Raw genomic sequence first — 22,457 nt, forward strand, 5'->3', positions numbered from 1 at the left:
TTGCTTGTGTTCCCGCCTCTGGTGACAACTTTAGCTCAATAGCATTTGCAGTAAATACAGTAGTTGTTCGGTCCACATCTGACCTTTTAAAACCAAAGTATCTCCAGAGAACAGACACAGTTCCTTTTTTCAGCAAAACTTCTTCTGAGTCATCATGTTCAACTTTTTCATCTGCAACAGCTTCAGTTTTGGATATGATATCTGTCTATTTTCACCGCTAAATACCTCCCTAACACAGGTACTCTGTTGCATGCATGTTTAGTGGTGTAGCAGCAAAAAAGGACCCCCTTAAACAGTTTCCCACTGGGCCCCGTTCTAAACGTTGTTTAGGCTATTTAAATCAGTGTTGCAGTATAAGAAAAGTCCATATCATAACAAAAATAAAACACGGTTTTCAGTATGAACCGGTATACCTCCCAGCACTAACTCTGGTTGTCAAGTTTTTGCACTGGCTCCTACTTAAGCTTAGAGCTGATTTCAAAGCTCTCCTTTTTACATATAAATCCTTAAATTGCCATGGTCCTGTTTACCCTATCAGAATTTATCATTACTGACAAAACAGTGTGCACATTATGATCTCACGATGTTAGCCAAATAAAGACTCCAGGGATGAATAACATAATAGTAGAAGGCCGATCTTTTAGCTAAGGCCCTCAAAGCTATGCAGCGATCTGCCTAATACTGTAAAAGATCCCATAAGATTTTCAGGTTTTAAATGTAGGCAGAACACTCACTAGTGTAGCATACCCTTATTAGAGCTGCTGATTAGCTCTGTATATTGCATCTTGATTGTTGGTAATTTGCTTAAAGATATAAATAGTACAACATTTATTGTAATGAAGGTTAAAAATTGAGTTTATTTTTAGTTTATTAAAGAAAACTCATAATGTTTAATTTGTGTGACTTATTTGAGACAAGATTTTAAGTGAATTAACTGTGTGACCAAGACTATAGCTATATTGTAGTGCTTATTAGTGAAAACTAGAACTGGTTTTAATTGTGTGCATTTAACCAAACATTTAGCAAAAACCTGGGTAAAGTAAAGGCAGGCAGACCACAACAACACAGGGCAGGAAGTGCTGACAAGCAAACGACTTAGAGCAACATTGACATCTTACTGTAAGTAGCTTTACAGATACAGGTGAATGAAGACAAGTATCTGAGGGGCCAGTGAGAAAGGTAAAAATTTCAAAAGACACTGTGGAGCAAGTCTGAGATAACTGCACTAAAGGGGTCAACTAGATCTGTTATTCTTTTGAGCCATCAGCTAAACAAAGTGAAGAGAATAAAAATGTATTCTAACACAGCACTGAATTCTGGGATACAAATAGACATGCTAACACAGAGAACTCTGGGAGAAATATGCAAATATACAACAAACATTAGGAAGAAGTATTATTTGTTATGTTTAATCTCAGGGAAGTTTAGTATCTGTATGTTTATAAGAAGTGCTGTTGGGGACATCCTATTTAACTTGTTCGTCATAACTAGCTACCAAGGATACATTTTCAGTTGTTCAATTTTTGGTTGTCAGTTACTAAAAACAACCATCAAGCAACATTATAAAAGAAAGCCCCTATTGGTGAGAAATAGATGAATATTCAGCTGTGGTGAGAGATGGACGTGAGGCAGACAACATGCCTGCTTTCAAAATAGACCCAGAATTTTAATATGAGAACACAATATCTGTTAAGAAAGGGCAATTTCAGAAGGCACACTCAAAGTGACATACTGTGTAAGGATGAATGTGCAGCACCAGCTACAAAATGAAAATCCAATCAGACCAAGCCTGCTTCATTATGACGCATCTTCTTAATCAATGCCTTAGCTGGATTAAGAAGAATGAACATTTTAAAATACTCAGAAATCTCTCTTTCCTGGTTAAACTGAAGCAAAGCTTGTTGTTTTGGACACTGATTTGAATTGTTCAGGTTGTATCTTTTCTTTGTCTTTTAGAATTAATGAGTTGTCACCCATGGCACAGATACACGTGGGTCCTAATTTGGGATCCTGAGGTGGTTAGTTGTTGGGTGGATGCGGCAAACGTGCTGTATCAGTGCATGCTCTCTCTGTCTCTCTCTCTTAGTATTTAAAGTCTGGTTTCCCTGCAAATGAAAATAATGTAATAATGTAATGATTAAATTAAAGTTTGAATATATCCCCACTGAAACCTGCCTTGTTTATTGATATTTTTACCCCAGTATGCATGTTCAAGTGATTCATTATTTTTTTTTTATCCTTTCAAAGGTAGAAATCTGGAAATGGAGCACCACATCCCCGAGTTCTGGCCTGAGTGCAGTTTTTGAAGCAGCTTCTGGCCTTTGATAATGTAGTTTTAAGTGTAGCCCTTCCAAAGATAGTAATCTAGGAAGTCCCAGCAGGAGTGCAGCCCATGAAGTGGATCTTGGCCTTTGGTAAAGTATTCTGAAGTGTAGCCCTTTTAAAGGATGTACTCGATTCCTTAGTCCCTGTAAAGGCTTGCTCTGCTGTGAAACTAAGGTCACCAGTCTTGGCCATATTGCTCAAATTGATATGTATGCTTGAGATATGAGTGATGGGTGAAAGTCACTTAGTTAAGTACTGTGGGTAATACTTGCAAATCAAGGCTAGTAATTTAGACATTTGCAATACGAACTTGTTCATTAGTATAAAAGGACCTTAGTGATTAAAGTGTCTTTTGTAGACACCTTTACACTGCAAAACAATTATGAACCATTACTACCCCCCTCTCTATTCTGTACTCCTCTCTGGGTTTTGCTGTTGCACTTAATACCACTGCTCTAATTCCAAGCTGTTTTCCTGCCCATGGTTAAACATCTGTGTTCCTTGGAATCAACTGATGGAAAAATTCAGTCTTTATATTAGATGACCTGGCACATAGATTACCCTAAAATGCCCAGGAAAGGGTGTGTGGCCAGTTGGCCTTGGTCTTTAGGTATGTGACTTTGTCTGATTTTGTCTGTAATAAAATACCTTGGACACAAGACCCAAACACCATAGTTTTTTTTTTTATCCAGGGATGCTGTTAACTAGAGGTTTTGTTTTCCTCTCCCCCACTGTCAATTCTCATCATAGTTCATTTATTATGTTAATAGACAGATATTGCTGGACTCTAGTTATGTTAATCAGTTTTAAACTGGTTTGTGTTTATGTGTATATAAAAAAATCTGTATTTTTATGAGTATGTATTTTTAATTAGTACATTATAAAGTATGTAGTTGCACTTAACTGAGAAAAATACTCTGAGACTGAACTCACTGAAGAGCGCTATTTCTCTTTCTCTGATCTCTAGCTGACAGCTAGTTGGCCACACAACCAGTATGCTGCTGTGGGTGCCGCAGGATTCCAAACTCGCTTCATGATGCTTTTCCGTGCTTTATGGTCCATAGCGATGGTCCTGGCCTGGTTCAGGTTAAATTGTTGGATCTTCAGATTTTCCTCTACTTGTTTGGTCCATGTTTTCTTGGGTACAGTCTGTTGTATCCTGCACTGGGTGGGTCACTCTCTCCAGAGCAGTCTGTATGATAGCCTTCCCTGCTAGATTTGTTCATCGATGATTGGTTGCTGTTGACATCTTGCCCAAATGGCTTAGTTGTTTAGGCGATCCCAAAGTAAGACTCCCAGAGTCTGTTGCAGACATCACATATGGAATACCTTCTTTGTTATAATCCAGTTTGAACAAGATCCATGTGTCTGATCCATAAAGTAGGATTGGCAAGATCAGTGTCTGGAAGAGGCGATGATTGGTCTTCATGGAGATATTGGTTCTCTTCCACAGGCACCATTTCAGGGAAGCGAATGCCACAGCCACCTGTCCGATTCTGCTGTGGATCTCTGCTGTGGATGCCACTTTCTTCTCCTTGACCAGTGACCATAAGTATTTGAAAGCCTGCACCTGTTCAATCTGGACGTCCTTGAGGTAGACAATGGCTTGCAATTCTTCAAATGTTGGCACCTTGTATGGAAGAAGTGTATGTAAAAATAAACTGCACTGAATTTAATTTAATGATCTGTCCATGGTTTACCATTAGAGTTTTCCTTCTCCTAGGGAAGTGCTTATTTTGGAGCTGGTACTTCCTTACCATGTCACTGCTTTGCTATTGGGCGAAATCACCATTCCAAACAATGATTCTCTAATGCCCTGTTGAAGATGCTTGGTTTTGCAGGTAACCTTTACACATACAGTGTACTACTGTATGCTATGGTTCGGTGGCAACTGGGCGGCAGTCAACTCGGCGAAAAGAGAACTTGGCAAAAGACAACTCATTGAAAAGACAACTCGGCGAAAGACAACCCGGCGAAAAGACAACTTAGCGAAAACCAACCCGGTGAAAAAACAAGTCGTCAAAAGACAATTCAGCGAAGAAACAACTTGGCGAAATACAACTCAGCGACAATCTTTACCAGTTTGGTTATAGGTTCAAAGAGATTTTTTAAATATATTTAATTGACAATGTGATTTAAAATGTTGAAAATAAATTGATATAATTAATGAACAAACTTTATTTTGTAGATGGAACAAACTATATCTTACATTATTTTCTACAACCAAAATTGCTAATCCTTTACATAAATTGTATTGATTATAATTGTATGATAACGTTATTCCGAATACAAAAGGTGACCTGCGAGTATGGCTTAAGGAATATCTTTACCCTCAATGTATTGGGCTCTCATAAAGCAGGTGATTCTGTGGATTTTCCGGTGTCCTACCCTGTCATTTAAATATCATTAAAAAATCTATTTGAACCTAACTATTACCTAACTGGTAAAGGATGTCGCCAACTTCTCTTTTTGCCGAGTTGTTTTTTCGCTGAGTTGTCTGTTGCCCAGTTGCCCCTGAACAGTATGTTATTCCCTTCTTCCACTTGTGTAATTACCCAGTAGCTGATTCTCACCCTAGAAAAATGTTCATACCTACTGAGTAAATAGCTGCTGATGCTTGTGTTATTTCTACCAATTAATAACATTTCTTTTTTCCTTAATTCAAAAGACAAGTAGTTATTGCTCATTCAATCTTTTGTTAATTTGTGGATTCAATTAATTAATGACAGAATAGAAATAAGTTTTTTCCTAAAAGAAAGTTAAGCAGTAGCTGAATATCAACTACATACACGTAAAAACAAATATTGTGTTTTTTTGTCTGCTAAGTATATCCTGTAGCAATGGCATATGTAATGAAATTAGTAATAGCACAAAAAATAAGCCATTGCGACACTATATCTAATGTCATAATGTAATAACTGTGACAGTGATGTCAGTCGGACACCATTTTAGAATCAGTGTTAAAGACTGTGATGCTGTTTTGTGAATCGAGGTGGCCAGTTGCTAACATTTGGACTAGGCTGGTTGTCATTATTTGACAATCGTTAGTACAATGTGTGATGTCATTACTGATCAACTATATAGGATGGCAATGTGGGATGCTCAGTTTCCTAAAGTTATTATTTTATGATTCTGTTGTGGTCTAAAATCTCTCACTTTGATTCTATCCGATTCCAAAAACTTGTTCACTAATTTGATTTGCTATTTGGTTCCAGACCTCCAACTCATTCTTTGATTTTAAGATTATCTCACCCTATAAAACCTTTTCTTTTTATTCTCCTGGTTCTTTATTTCTTCACTATAATCAAATGTTGGCTTTCAAGTCTGCACATAACAACTATGATGACATTACTGCACATTCTGAATTTGATTTGATAAATATAAACTAAATCGTGCAATTACACTGCCTTAGAGAGAACAAAAGTAACATGTCCATATTAACAGTAAAGATTGGTCAATGTGTCAACAGCTGAATTATCACAAGGTGCTCAGTATATGCCACCTTTGTGACAAAGATTGTACAATTAAGTATTGGAATTAAGAAATATGTTATTTTCATATATATAATGTTTTGACCCCACAACTTTTCTATAACTTTGTACTAAAATAACACCTGATTATTACTAAATATGAATAAGAAAAGGAGGAAGCTATGATAACTGTAAAAAGCCAAGAGAATACAAGTCAAAGGCAGCTCCTTGTTTTCTTGTTTATCAGTTGTTCATACCATTTTAACAGGCAAAAAGATCTCTAGGTATCAAGTAGTAGGTGGAAATGACATTTTTTATGTCAATTTGTATCAGTTATATGCAGTTATTTTGTATTTAACTTCCACCTTTTACTATTATTTAGCTTAACCTTAACTGCACATAAGGTGTTTTCAGCATATCACAACAATTTTTCTTTATGGTTACCCTGATGCTATATTGCCATCTAAGGCAATACAAACCCACTTATATCATCCCACAGGCCCATTTATTTGGAAGATTTCTGTTTTGATATCATAAAATTGAGGGCCTTATTTCACACCCTATTTTAATAATAACATAGTTATTCTCTGTAGATTAGAGTGTTGCTCTTAGCAAATGTCTTCATCTGCAGTTTCTTAAATAGGTCACACCTCTGGGGAGGAAAGGGGCAACTCAGATTTCTTTTGCTCAGCAAACATCTGTAGAAGATGAGATTTTATTTTATCATGTATATAGTAGGAGTTTTTGTTAGATGAGAACAAGATTTTAATATCGCAAGTTTAGGTTTTTGGTCCCAGTCCTAAGCACTTCTTAATAATGTGTTAAATACATGGCTGGAAAATGTATAATTTTGTTAAAGAATTTATACATTTTTTAAAATATAATGAATAAAGACAGACACATTTATATGATTAGAGTATCAGTGAGAACTTTCCTAGAACAAGTTTCAGTATTTTCTAGGATTTATCGATAATAAAATTTTGTATTGTTTCATTACAAGATATGCTGATTTTAATTTATTACACCTTAAACAGTATATAGCTGTATTTTAAGGTGCTTGAAAATCATGAAGAACTGGTAAACATTAAAGAAACCTTAGTAGCTCTAAGTGCAGTATACATAACAATAAAGTAAAATTCAAAATATTTAATTGTATTATTATATTTATTATTATTTATTTCTCTATGATCACTGTCCTATTTTTAAAAAAATCTTGTGATTGTAACTTTTATCTGATATAGTGTCCATACCAAAAAAATCCCCACCCACATAGTATTTTCAGAAGGTTTGTATCCTTTTCATCATATCAGTATTTCTATTTCTATCTATTGGATCTATCAAGAGAAGTTCAGCAAACACACAAGCAAAACCTTATTAATACAATGTAAATGTATTTAGTATTATTATTATACCATATCCATACTCACACAACACAGTTCATGTGGCAAATAAATTGTATAACTTTAGGTCAGTAATTATATTACTTGACCAGTTATAAGTTACTGTTGAATACAGAGTTTGATTCCTCCAGGATTGTTGATAACTTGCAGATTTTGTTTTGTCATGCACTGTTGTAACCAAGCCTTATGTTATTTCTTAAACAAATGGGACTTTATATTAAAATCGGTTTGTTCATATTTAACCATTGAGATTGTTTACCTTTTTTCCAGTTTGTTCATGGGTTCCATATCCAATGTTTCTGTTTGTTTCCAGGTAAAGCATCCTATGCTTGTGTACCACACTCTCTCATTTTCTGTGTGAAGTATCCACATTCTCGCTGTGCATGTGTGGGTATTGCTCTGGGTACTCGAGGTTTTCTTTTGTATCTCCAAATACGTGCAGGTTAGGTTAACTAGTGATTCCAAACTGGTTCCCGTCGGTGTGTGTGTCTAAGTCCTGTTATCTATCGCCATCCTGAGCCCCCTAAGTCCTATATTGCATTAACTGTGTTTGACAAGGTCATATCTTATCACATTATTTATAAACATCCATCTAATTTCTTTATACTGTGTTTTAATTCAGAACAACTTTGCTACTGTTGCTATAATTAATTATTCATTATTTAGCTGAATAAAAGTCTTAAAGTAAATTATTAAACCTTATTTATCAGCTTGAAACAAATTCAGTGCAAAGCTAAGTTTAATGTAAGTGGTCAATATTTATATGACAAGCATTATTGATTTAATGTTTGATAGCACTGAAAAATGCTTGGAGGCATTCACTTCAAAATTAAAACTGGTGTTTATGCAAATAAACTATTTACAAAATAGACAGAGACATATGGCTCTGCTTTACCTGTTTACAATATATCTTTATACATTTGAAAATAATGTGAAATGTATTGATTGCAGTGGAATCAAATTGTTCTGAAATGCCACAGTAACAATTATGGTTACTAAATAAGCTATTTAAAAAGGTTGCATATACAAACCATTTATTTTACTCTTTACTGGACGGTTTAGATGATCATGTGATGATATCAATAGTAATAACATTATATTGTCTCTGGCAATTTGATCTTGCCAATTTAATAAATTGTTTTCCTAAAACCATCTGCCATATTAAATATAATAAATTGTGGATGCTGTATTCCTGAAATATTCCCATTTTTCTTTTTGTTGAAAATCATAATGAAATTAATTTTATTAGAACTGGTGGAGTATTTCAGGGTGAACTTTAGTCATCTCTAAGGTGAATTTAATCATTCTTAAATGAGGAATTCAGTTGATCATGTGAGTTAAAATTGAATAAAACAGAATTAAAAGAAAGTATAAGGCCAGAATATAAATTAAAAAAAAAGTTCAGTTATACACAAAATGAGATACAGTTCTTCTTGGTTTGAACTTTGTCATAGAGCAGCCTGTTTTTTCGAAAAATTATATTGTGTTTTATTCATTCTGAAATGCATGTTACAATCAATTAACTTCATGGTAAATATAATTTATAGTAATGAGGACAAGTATGGATATACAGTATTTAAGGTTTTTTTAAAAGCTATAAACTCCAGCAGCATTTAATGTGGAAGACTCATTTTTTCACACAAGCGGAGCAGGACCTTTTTTTTGAAGAATATGAAGAATTTCAAGATTTAATATGCACAAGGGGTAACACTGCAAAAGCAGCCCAAACCAGAAAAGACAGCTGGCAAAAAGTGGCTGACAAATTAAACGCGTGGGTAGTGTGCATTGTACATAGTGAATACAGCGTTTCATTTCCTATGTATCAGATTAATTATTATTTAATATGTCATAATTCCAGATCAAACGAGAGCACAAGGAGAACATGGGAACAGGTTAAAGTGAAGTACAAGAATATACTTCAAACTGGTAAATATTAGTATATAACTATTTAAAGAATTGTTGACATAGATAATCATATATAATATAAAAAAACATTAATTTTAAAGATAATAAGAAGGTAGACAAGCAAAAAACAGGTGGAGGTCCATGCGGTCCAGACCTAACCCCTGAAGAAGAGTTGGCTCTACAGCAAAATGCCCATCGCCCTGTTTCTGAGGGCATTCGAGGAGGAAGCTCCTCCTCAGAACCAGTGGCAGGATGCAGTGGTCACTTCATTTAAGGTAAAGGATGGTCATTGCATATATTTGTCCTCAATGTGTGCCATGGTATGTTCCATATAGCCCTCTTTTTTGTTGGTCAGTTGCAGGGAATGTCATATCCCTAGAACTTGTGTCTGACCAACGAGATATTGACAAAGGTCCAATATTTGATGAAGACACTGTGTCTGAGTATTCCTCAGGAGAAGAGGTAAATTTTCCAAATAATTTTTAATCAAACTCCACTTTGATCAGGCCCATGTCTCCCAATCACATTTGGAAATCCTGGGTAATGAGAATGGCTGATTGTGAGATTCTTTATAGAACTGTGGGTGTTTTTGCCTGTGTATTATCTATCTATCTATCTATCTATCTATCTACCTGCAATGGCATGAAACGCCTCTTTTATAGTCTGCACCAAGTCTGCCCAGGAAACACTATGAAAACCCAAAGGAAATATTTCAGAGCCAAACAGACTTTATAAAATTGCCTGGCAAACTGCACTTTTAGATAGATTTTCTGCATTGCCTATGGTATATAAAAAAGTGCCACTTGCAAAAAACCACAAAGCAATGCATACCGTCTGTGTGGTTGTGAGAGTCCGACTTCGCCTAGTTTGACATCGAATATAAGGTGCTAATAAATCTTTGAGGTACAATATTCCCCCTCGGCTAAAGCGATATCTTTCGAAAAGAATTTCCTCTGGGAGCAATAAAGGATTTTGCCGATCGCGCAAAACCCTCTCTATATGAAGTTCTCTTCTTATAATTTGTGCACCGATATCAATTGGTTGCTCATTCATGAATGGTGAAGCCATGACTGAATGAATTCCATGCATGGAAACGGATTAAGTGTGTGAGCTAATCCTTGTTTATATAGAACAAACCTGCTCCAAGCAGGTTTAAGGATTTGGATGTGCTGCTATGACAACACATCCAGCAAGAGTTTAGAAAAACCGACAGATCCAGGATCATGTCAAATCGTCAACAATTACATCCAGCTAAATGAGTAATCTATGTACGGAAATACCCCCCTTTATTTTGAAATACTGCATGTAACCAACAGTGACAGAATATGGAAGCACATGAGAATAAATTTGGTTTATCAGGGGATGTTCTTGCATGGTTAGCTTCATGTGTGTTAATACTAGAATTCCTGAAGCATATGACAAAAGTCTTAATCTCGGTGCACCTTAAATTCCTTCACACCTCTCCATCTGCATTTTTTGTTTTGTAAATGTGTCAACCAGCACAAGCAGCAAGCAGCCTGCTGTCCTATTCCCCCCACCGATGCAGCTGAAGTTCTCCCAGCTCAAGTCTCTTTATCTGGGTGTGAGGGGCCTGAAGTTGTATAATGTAAATAATATATCATTACATCAATCATACATACATTTCATGCGTGGTCCATGTCTACAACGATCTGTGTAAATGTAGGATGACAGGAAATGCGAGGCAAGAAATACTGAACACATACCTACAACAGAAACTTTTTCTATGTTATAGTAATAATGTTGTGAAGTCTCTAATGTGTGAAGACTTTAGTCCAAATATCAAATAATCACGTTGCTTTTATTCAAGAATATAACCAAAGAAAAAAAGTCATTAAATTTACATGTTGCTTTCAATGAGTTAAAAACCCAAACTCAAATGTCAATCAATAGAATGTTGATATGTCTTCTTGGATGGTACAGTGGTAAGAACTGCTGCCTTATAATCAAAAGGTTGCAGGTTTGAGTCCAGGTGGTCCTTGTTTTGAGTAGTGAGCTGCTATTATTATTACTATAATATAATAAAAACCTACATTTGATTTGAATCTGCAACACCCGGTGTAAATTTTGGCTACTTGTAAAAGTTAGCTCTTTTTTATTATTCTGTCAGTGATATTCACGTGGTATAACGAACTTGCCTGTCTCTCTCTGAGTTGATGACGTTTACATTTAATGTTGTATACTTATCTCCCAGAATCTGATTCTCCAAAGCTCTTACTATCCTTAGATTCAAAAAATTCCTTTGATAGAGTTGAAATGGGGTTATCTAATTAACGTACTGAGCAGATTTGGATTTGGCAAATATACTGTATCTGCATGGATTAAATAATATCTCTACATCAATGACATGGTTCATTATATCTAAAACCCTCAATTAACTCTACTATTAGTTTTAAATCTGACCAGAGTGTTTCATAAGATCTCTGGATTCAAAACTAATTTGAAGAAAAGCATGTTTTTTTCTAGTGGATGTCAGATCAGACTAGAAAACTATTAACTGATAATATTAGAACAGGTTAAATATCTGGGTTAACATTACATGAAAGATCACTTTAAACAGAATTTTGTAGTATAATATAAAAACAAACAAAATGTTAATAGATAATCTATTCTCTTTCTTATGTTAGCTAGAAAGTCTACTTTATTCTAAATGATTTCCTCCCAAAGGTTCTATACTTTTTCTAAAACATCCTTACATACATCAACAAACCTTTCTTTAAGAATTTAGATGCTATTATCTAGAACTCAAAATGGCCATGGATCAAAATGGTGACTCAACAGAGATCTAAAGCAGGAGGCATGACACTAAATAATTTATAGCTTTATAAAAAAATAAAATAAAATTCCTTTAACCTATACTTACTTGGTTTGTAACTAAAAAAAAATTCAGATATAAATTTTCTTTGCATGCTCTACTATGTCCCCTAGTCAACACTAATTATCATTAATTAACCACCAACCCAGTTACCAGCACTTATTAAAGATCAGTGTAGGACACATTTTAAGAAACAGAAGCTCTCATGTTTCATAAGCACTTTTTCAATCATGGGATTGCAACATTTAAATATCTCTATATTGGTAATGTATTTGTATCTTTTGAACAATTATGCTCCAAATGTAACCTTCCAGCTACACATTTTTGTTATGTAAATACTGGAAACTTTATTAAAACAAAACTATCTATCCCTCAAGCTTTATTGGCTAGTATGTGTGAAGATTCAGACAGCATCTCTAGTATGTATAGAACTAATTCTAAGACTTTACCCTTTTAATGAAACTAGGGAACAATGATTAAGGGATCTCTCAGTTACAACTTCTGAAAACTCAGCTATTCATAGCATTCATTATAGATCAATATGCACCAAGCATCCAATAATTCAACTAGAAAATTTTTAATTGATCACATATATATTGTATTTAACACAGGGCAAGATTCAAATTGTGAGCATTGACATCAAGCATCTGCATAACTAGATAATATGTTTTGGGAGTGCCATAGCCTTACATCATCCATCCATCCATTATCCAACCTGCTATATCCTAACTACAGGGTCACAGGGGTCTGCTGGAGCCAATTCCAGCCAACACAGGGCGCAAGGCAGGAAACAAACCCCAGGCAGGGCACCAGCCCACCACAGGGCACACACACACACACACACACACACACGGGACAATTTAGGATTGCCATTGCACCTAACCTGCATATCTTTGGACTGTGGGAGGAAACCAGAGCACCCAACGCAGACACAGGGAGAACATGCAAACCCCATGCAGGGAGGACCCAGGAAACAAACCCAGGTCTCCTAACTGCGAGGCAGCAGTGCTACCCACTGCGCACCGTGCCGCCCAACTTGCATCATATAGGAAAAAATATACATTGCATATATCTCAGACAGCCTAGCATGTTAACAGTGGTATGTGGAATGCCATCAAATGGTTAAAGTACATTAAGAGGTTATAATAAATCATAACATACTACTAATATTTAGAGTTCTTTTGCTCAGCTCGAAGAATTGCAATCCACCTTCTATTATTTAATGAGAAAATTATATATCATCTCTAATTGGAAAAAATCTCTTTAAGAGGATCTGCTCAAAACTTTCAAGATGTCGTAATTTCCCATTAACATAATTCTAAAATAAATATGCTGGGCCTGTGCTTAACGTCATTACTGTTCTTGATATTATATTCTATATAAAGAACTATTTAAGACAGGGCTCTCTGTTTCTGTTCATCTATTTTTAATTTTTGGGTGTGGGCTGAATGCTCTTTGTGTTTGGATTGATTATATTTGCTATGTTGCTCTTATTTGTTTTATTGAGCTGTGTTCTGTTGTATTGTTTTGCTTTCAAATCGACACCAACCACTACCACTTTCACTTCTACAACACATTTTTACAAGGCATGTTGCTAAAAATGCTTTACAAGATGTCAAAGAAAAACATCAGTATGTAATGGTCAATACAGTAATTCCATGTAAATACCTTTTTAGTGATACTTCAGGAGATCACTCAACAAAAAATTTTACAATATAAATTATTTGATCAATTGTACTTTAAAATAATATATAATCAAATATATTGACTTATATGTACTATGTACACAAACATAAAGTAAATTGTACAGGACATTAAATTAAGTGAACAATATAAATAACTAGCCAACCCGCGGCGTACCATATGCCGCATAATCAGGCCGATTTTTTAATGATTTTTAAGCACAGGGAGAAAATTAACATTTGAAAAATCGGTAATGTAATAAATCAGCAACAAAAGCAACATTGTAACAATACACGGAACGAACCAACACACAATCGTCCGTGACTAAAAACTGTGCACTGCGCTCAGGTGCGTGTGGAATGGCAGGAGAGGAGAAGGACGTCCACTGGGCTCCCTCCTTCATGCTAGTCTGCTGATTTCTTGTTCAGTATGCACTGCCCGCTCATGTGCCCACCACCAACTCATCACTGGAGTTGTTGTCGTCTTTACACAGTTGAGATGCACATGTGACTCACGTAGACGTTTCATTGCTCTGTTTTTCTATATATAATCCACCAAGATACCCGATCACGGTAGTAGCGAGGTGGGAGGGGGGTGTGCACAAAGGGAAGGGACGCAACCAGTGGGAGCGTATGAGTCGCACTTAGAGGGAATTCCTCGGTTTGCAACACGAATGGGGTTCAATGGCTTACCCACGCCTCTCTGCGCCGGGTAGACAAATGCTCAATCTCATGCATAATTATTAATTCAATGTTAAACACTTCTGGAAAGACACGGTTGTCTAAAATGGGTTGGTGTGAGAATACAACAGTTAGTGAATGAAAAGATGGAATTCTGGAGAGAGCAAAATACAACACAATAGTAAAGCCGCGGCATAACAAACGCCGCATAATTATTTATTGATGGTTGAGCACTTCTGGAAAGAGACAGTTGTCTAAAAATGGAGGGTTTGAGGATACAACAGAAAGTGAATGAAAAGATGGAACTCTGGAGAGAGCAACATATAATTGTGCGTGAGTGAAGAAGACGCATGTTTGTCGCGGATGCGAATTGCTGTATGTAGGTGTAAAACAGTTTGCTCTGGTGCCTGCAGTCGTGCATCATAACCGAAAACTCGATTTTTAAAGACTGCTTACTTCATTGTGTTTTAACCTCAGTTGGAAAGGATTGTTTTAAGGATCCCATTGGATACCCCTCGCAAACCGTTTTACACGCTGCATATGGCGATTCACCTCCGCGAGAAACATGCCTCTATGAACAGTCAACGTGGCTCGGAGGTGCCAGGAGTTGGTGGGCGTGGCTCCTTCCTGCGTGCGCCATAGGTGTCTTGCTTGTCGGCGGCTCAGCGAATCCACGCCCCTTCCGGCGTGCTTTCCATAGTTGTCTTGCCTTAGTGAATTATATATATAGATATTTGATTTGAAACTGAACACTGCAATAAATGCAAAGTGAGGCATTAAAAGGGTTGGGGAACCACAGGGTGAACTCTGTTTAATGGCAGGTCCTTTGGGCAAAAAAAAAAAAAAAAAATGTAGCAAAATGATTCCAGGCACTTTTTATAATATGATGTTTTATACATATGCAAATCGAGCATGACTGCTGGTTTCCAGTTGGTCTTCTCTTCAAATATCTGTTGGGAAGGAGGATGTGCAACTTCTGGAGGATGAGAGAAAGTGAAATTATCTGTCCTCCAGACGGCAGTTGATAGATATGAGGAAACAAGAAGGTGAACTGTGAACGACGGTGCCAGCTTGTGGTTTGGGGTGGTATTGCACATATCATTGAAGCACTGAGGATTTGCCCTAAGCATGCATGTGTGAGAACACACTGGATTAAATGAAATGAAGTAAACAAGTTGCACAGGTAGATAGATAGGTTAGTAGAGGGGTCGCTTAATGTCTGTGTCCATGTCAGCCTTTACAGATCTAGGTGTGTGTGTCTTTGTGTATGTTCATTTCTTTGTCTTCATGCAGCATGTTCTTTGGTAGGGCAAATAAGCTGTCAGGAGTCTCCACTTATAAGTTTCTTTTAGTGTGTGCATGCATGTCTGCTCTTGTGTGTGCATAAAAGTCTATTTAAATAAATTATGTATGTCAAAAACTACTCAAGCAAACATTTAGCAAATTAAAGGCTTGTTCGCATGAATAATCTTAACAGACTGCAAAAATCACCATTTAACAATGTCTATGTCAGTTATCTTTTGAAATAGGACAAACCATTTTTGAAGAATTTAGATACAAGTACTGGCCCAAACTTGACCAAAAATGATAGTCTTGGACCCTGTGACAAGAGAACCATGATGTGACTTGTTTGGAAATGATAGTTCAAAATCTACACACATACAGACACCAACTTTTCTTGAGGTTTTAAACATCACAGAATCAATATCAGAACTCAACAGTGATTTTTTTACTCCAGCACTACACTTTCATTTATATGAAAGTTAAATTGTCAAATTAGACTAAAGAAATGTAAGAAAAAATAAATGAAATGGCAAAAATAGCCAATAAATGTAATGTACATACACTAACTTAATACAGATAAACAATTAACAGATAAGATAGAGTTTTTAGTTATAGATTAAATTACTAGATTATTTTAAGTCTCTATTGATCTATACTAATAAAAGGCAAAGCCCTCACTGACTCACTCACTCACTCACTCACTCACTCACTCACTCACTCACTCACTGACTCATCACTAATTCTCCAACTTCCCGTATAGGTAGAAGGCTGAAATTTGGCAAGCTCATTCCTTACAGCATAATTACAAAAGTTGGGCAGGTTTTATTTCGAAATTCTACGTGTAATGGTCATAACTGGAACCTATTTTTTTGTCCAAATACTATAATAGACTTCTGCTCGATGCCCATGAGAGGCGGACTTACGTCTCCCACGTAATTTAGTGCCTGCCCATATAAGGCCGTCCGTCAGCGGCAATCCAATAGAAACACTGCCGCTAAATATTCATGGGTGAAGGACTGTACTTATGCAGAGGAAGATGAGATGGTCAGGGTGGTGTTTGGCACAAACTGAGCAAAACTGCGAGAGAAACTTTTAAGTGCCGGGTCTTAGCTAACATTAAATACAGCCGTGGACATCGCACGAGATGGCACCAGCACAGCTGGGAAACTTCGATGCATGCACACAGAGCGGCTCATGTGAACTGACGCAGTGCACAGACAAAAAGCAACAGTTCCAAAGATTGCTGAACAAAAACCGAATTACACAATTGAGAAGGCAGCAAAAAAATATGAAGCGTGTGATACATACAATCATATTCATAAGTGCAACTGCTGCGGAAACAAAGCACACGGTGTAAAAAAAAAAGTACTGTCCCGCTAAAGGAAGACAGTGTAAAAAAAAACCCGTGCATGCAGTGTGTCAGGTCTCAGATAAAGAGGAAGACGAGCTGTTTATTGATGCAGTAAGAAACGAATCGATGAATGAAACCTGTTATCTTTACAACGATTGACAAACATGGAATGTAACTTAAACACAACACATCCTACAAATACGAACCTGATTAAAAGAAATAATGATAATCAAATCCTTGATGACAGCAACACTCATAACACTCACAAAACAATTACTGTATATTGACAATCATGTTACGTTATTTTTAAAATGTTCCCTTTTCTTTTTCATAACTTCTTTAAAACACTACTCCGCTGCGAAGAGCAGGTATATATATATATATGTATATATATATACCCCGATCTACATACTCTCAAATAGACAAATCACACGCTGTGGCACAGTGGTAGAGGCTTCGCCTCTAGCGACGACGTCTGAGGTTCGATACCCGAGAGAAGGTGCACTGAGTATGTATGCGCGCTTCCTGATTCATTTTACCCTCGTATCCCATTGGTTTGAGACGTATGAAAAAATATGCGGTTAACGCAGAAAGACAGATCACCAATTGAAGCTTTATGAATAATAGATACTTTATTCGCCATCAATGATTGTTTTGGTAAAGCCATACTCAGTGTATTCATTAGATGAATGGTAAAAAAGTAAGAGTGAGGGGAGGGTGACTTATTGAGGCAGGCAGGCGAAACCACAATAGGATGCGGGCTCGATGCGTCGGTGCGCGTCAAATCGATCTGAATTGCACGATCACATTCGAAAAAATATATCTTTTCAAGTTCTATTTAGTCGACAGAAATATCTTTGGTTGGAATGTAAGGCGAATTTACTCTTTACATTTGTATGGTGAAGAAAAATTTATGCAATGATGCCTACATTTAACTTACATTCCTACCAAAGATATTTCTGTCGACTAAATAAAAATTCCTTCAATTTAAAATTTAAACAGAACTTGAACAGATACGATAGTTCATAATATCCACGCAGACTTGCACGTAAGAGCAGGAGTCATGCGTTTTAACAAACAGCGTATTGCACTGATACGAAATAGCCTTCCCATTTACTATTTAGGAATCTATACTAATAAAAGGCAAAGCCGTCACTGACTGACTCACTGACTCACCGACTGACTGACTCATCACTAATTCTCCAACTTCCCGTATAGGTAGAAGGCTGAAATTTGGCAGGCTCATTCCTTACAGCTTCCTTACAAAATTTGGGCAGGTTTCATTTCGAAATTCTATGCATAATGGTCATAACTAGAAGCTATTTTTCTCCATTTACTGTAATGGAGTTAAGCTCGAAAGCTGTGGGGGCGGAGTTTTGTGTGACATCATCACGCCTCTCACGTAATCACGCATTACGTAGAAAACCTGGAAGAGCTACAAAAAGCGCTGAAGAAAACATGCATTATACAATTGAGAAGGCAGCGAAACAATAAGAAGCGAGCGAGTCACACATAGAACCATATTCATGAGTGCAGCTACTTCGGAAACAAAGCACGTTGTAAACCTAACGTTTAAATGAAGTTCATAGACAGGCTGCCGCTGGCGTTTGTCATGCCCACGGCTAATGCAGGATACAAGTTTAATGAGAGGACGCAGGATATAAACGAGAGTTTTGGTCACTTTGTAAGTAAGTTAAAATTACTGGTGAAGGGCTGTGCTTATGCAAATTCCGAGAGACTGTCTTTGTGGGGGGATTGACAGTTAAGGTGGGTGGGAGAGTCACGTCATCATCTCCCCTCCCATTCACCTCATTTCGCTCTGATGTAGATGTATATGTATATATACTGTATATATGTGTGTATATGTATATATGTTTATGGGTGTGTGTGTGTATATATATATATATATATATATATATATATATATATATATATATATATATATATATACTAATAAAAGGCAAAGCCCTCACTCACTCACTCACTCACTCACTGACTCATCACTAATTCTCCAACTTCCCGTGTGGGTGGAAGGCTGAAATTTGGCAGGTTCATTCCTTACAGCTTCCTTACAAAAGTTGGGCAGGTTTTATATCGAAATTCTACGCGTAATGGTCATAACTGGAAGCTGTTTTTCTCCATTTACTGTAATGGAGATGAGCTTGAACGCCGTGGGGGCGGAGTTTCGTGTGACATCATCACGCCTCCCACGTAATCACGCAGTACATAGAAAACCAGGAAGACCTCCAAAAGCGCTGAAGAAAACATGCATTATATAATTGAGAAGGCAGCGAAACAATAAGAAGCGGCGAGTGACATATACAACCATATTCATGAGTTCTGCTACTTGAAACAAAGCACGATGTAAACCTACACTTTAAATTAAGTTCATAGACAGGCTGCGCTGGCGTTTGTAATTTAGTGCCTGCCCATATAAGGCCGTCCGTCAGCGGCAATCCAATAGCAAACTCCACTAAATATTCACGGGTGAAGGACTGTGCTTATGGAGAGGAAGATGAGATGGTCAGGGTGGTGTTTGACACAAACTCAGCGAAACTGCGAGAGAAAGTTTTAAGTGCCAGGACTAAGGTAACATTAAATACAGCCATGGACATAGCACAGATGGCACCAGCACAGCTGGGAACCTTCGATGCATGTACACCGAGCGGCTCACGTGAACTGACGCAGTGCACAGATAAAAGCAACAGTTCCAAAGAGCTGAACAAAACCAATTACACAATTGAAAAGGCAGCAAAAATATGAAGCGTCTGATACATACAAGCATATTCATAAATCCAGCTACTGCGGAAACAAAGCACACGTTGGAAAAAGTCAATGTCCCGCTAAAGGAAGACAGTGTAAAAAAAAACCCGTGCATGCAGTGTGTCAGGTCTCAGATAAAGAAGAAGACGAGCTGTTTATTGATGCAGTAAGAAACGAATCGATGAATGAAACCTGTCATCTTTACAGCGATTGACAAACACGGAATGTAACTTGAACACAACACATCCTACAAATACGAACCTGATTGAAAGAAATAATGATAATCAAATCCTTGATGACAGCAACACTCAGTAACACTCACAAAACAAATACTGTATATTGACAGTCATGTTACGTTATTTTTAAAATGTTCCCTTTTCTTTTCTAGCTTTTTAACACACTACTTCTCGCTGATACGCGGGTATATATATATGTATATATATATATATCCCGATCTACATACTCAAATAATGGATACTTTATTCGCCATCAATGATTGTTTTGGTAAAGCCATACTCAGTGTATTCATTAGATGAACGGTAAAAAGTAAGAGCGAGGGAGGATGACTTATTGAGGCATGCAGGCTGTAGTGCGTCAACTCTATCTGAATTGCGATCACATTTGAAAAAATATATCTTTTCAAGTTCTATTTAGTCCATATGTGTCAAACTCAAGGGCCGCGGGCCACATCCGGCCCGGCGTGTAATTATATCCGCCCGAGATCATTTTATATACTGTATTATTGTTATTAATGGCCCGGGTATATGAAGCGCTGGTAACACAATAAACTACAGATCCCATAATGCAGCGCTTCAGCTGCCTTGCCGAACACTTACGCGTTAATCAAGTCTAGCTTATGATGCTGCAAGTTATTGCGAAGCTAGCTCACACGATGCTGAAGAGAAAAGTTGATTCTGAAAATAGAGCCTTTAAAACCGATGGGAGGCTGAGTATATGTTTACTGAACCCGTGTGTCTCATTTGTGGAGCTAATGTGGCTGTAATTACAGAATTTAATCTAAGACGGCACTATGAGACAAAACATCAGGGTAACCTGAATGCAATGCAGAAGATACAGAAAGCAGAATAATTAAATAAGAATCTGACACTTCAGCGGACGTTTATACCCGTGCACAATCACAAAGTGATTTCAAGTGAAGCTGCTTTTATGGGAGACACAAATGCACCAGTGCAATTTGCCCCACTTTCCCTGTTGCCAAGTAATGTTAAACCAAGTCATCACTACGGTGTTCCCAAATACGCACTTTGCTGATAAACTGAGCGCACTGCGCACTGAGTTTGCACGGGCTTTGGTGACTTTGAAGAACAAAAAGTCCGTCTACATGCGGCTCGAACCTTGTGCATGTTTGGTAGCACATATCTGTGTGAGAAGCTCTTCTCAGTGATAAAGACTAACAAAACAGCACACAGGAGTCGCCTCACTGATGAGCACCTGCAATGCATCCTGAGAATCTCCACAACACAGAACCTCACACCAAACATAAACGAACTTGTTGCCAAAAAAGATGCCAGGCGTCCAGCTCTAAAATGACATATGAGCAAAGACAACTGAATGATTTGATTTGTTATTGCTGAAAGGAACACATTTTATTTATATTTCCAGGTTTTGTTATGCAGCATGTTCATATTTGAATTTGTATAATTTTGACAGGATATATTTTTATGGAGAGCAAAATCTTTTGGGATGTTTAAAATCTAAGTTTATTTTTTATATAAAATTACATAAGAGTAAAGAAATTTGAATGTTTGTTCTTTTAACGTTTACTTTATTTCTAACTTGTATAATTTAGACAGGATATATTTTTATGGAGAGCAAAATATTATAAGTTGTTTAAGGTTTGAGTTGATTTATTCACGAATAATATTCCTGTCTGTTTTACCATTCCTACCAAAGATATTTCTGTCGACTAAATAAAAATTCCTTCTATTTAAAATTTAAATAGAACTTGAACAAATACGATAGTTCATAATATCCACGCAGACTTGCACTTAGAGCGGAGTTATCCGTTTTAACAAGCAGCGTATTGCACTGATACTGAAATAGCTGTGTGTGTATATATGTAGATATGTATGTATATGTATATATATGTTTATATATGTGTGTGTGTATGTATATATATATATGTATTTGTGTGTATATATGTGTGTATGTATGTATGTATGTGTGTATGTATATGTATGTGTTGTGAACGGCACCCGGGCACAGACAGGCGGACATGTTGTTTCTCAAACCACCACACGTTTATTTACTACAATATTTACAACTAATTGGTCACAAAGACCCAGTTTAGTGCACAAACAAACCCCAAACAGTCCTGGCCACAATGCCTTGTCTTCGGGCCGCCTCCACTCTCCTCCTGAGCTTCGTCCTGCTTCCACCCGACTCCAGCCTCGAATGAAGGAGGCGGCCCCTTTATAGAGGACCGGATGAGCCCCAGGTGTTCCCGGCAATCCTCTTCTGGCCACGCCCAAGTGTGGCGGAAGTGCCGGCTGTCCTCCCGGCTGCTCTCCGGGCGCCGTCATAAATCTTCCCCAGCACTTCCTGGTGTGGCAGGAGTGCTGGGGAAACAAGTCCCAAGGCATTGGGCCTCCTGGCGGTGACCACGGGCCCCTACAGGGAAGGGCTTCCATGCCCTTGACCCGTGGCCCCAAAGCAACCCGAGGCGAACCCCACGTGATCCAGGCAGGGCTCTGACCCTTTTCCGGTCCCTCCTGGCGTCCCGGCCGGGTCATGGCCCCTGGC

This window comes from Polypterus senegalus, chromosome 3, assembly GCF_016835505.1.
Source record: "Polypterus senegalus isolate Bchr_013 chromosome 3, ASM1683550v1, whole genome shotgun sequence".
Classification (NCBI taxonomy): domain Eukaryota; kingdom Metazoa; phylum Chordata; class Cladistia; order Polypteriformes; family Polypteridae; genus Polypterus; species Polypterus senegalus.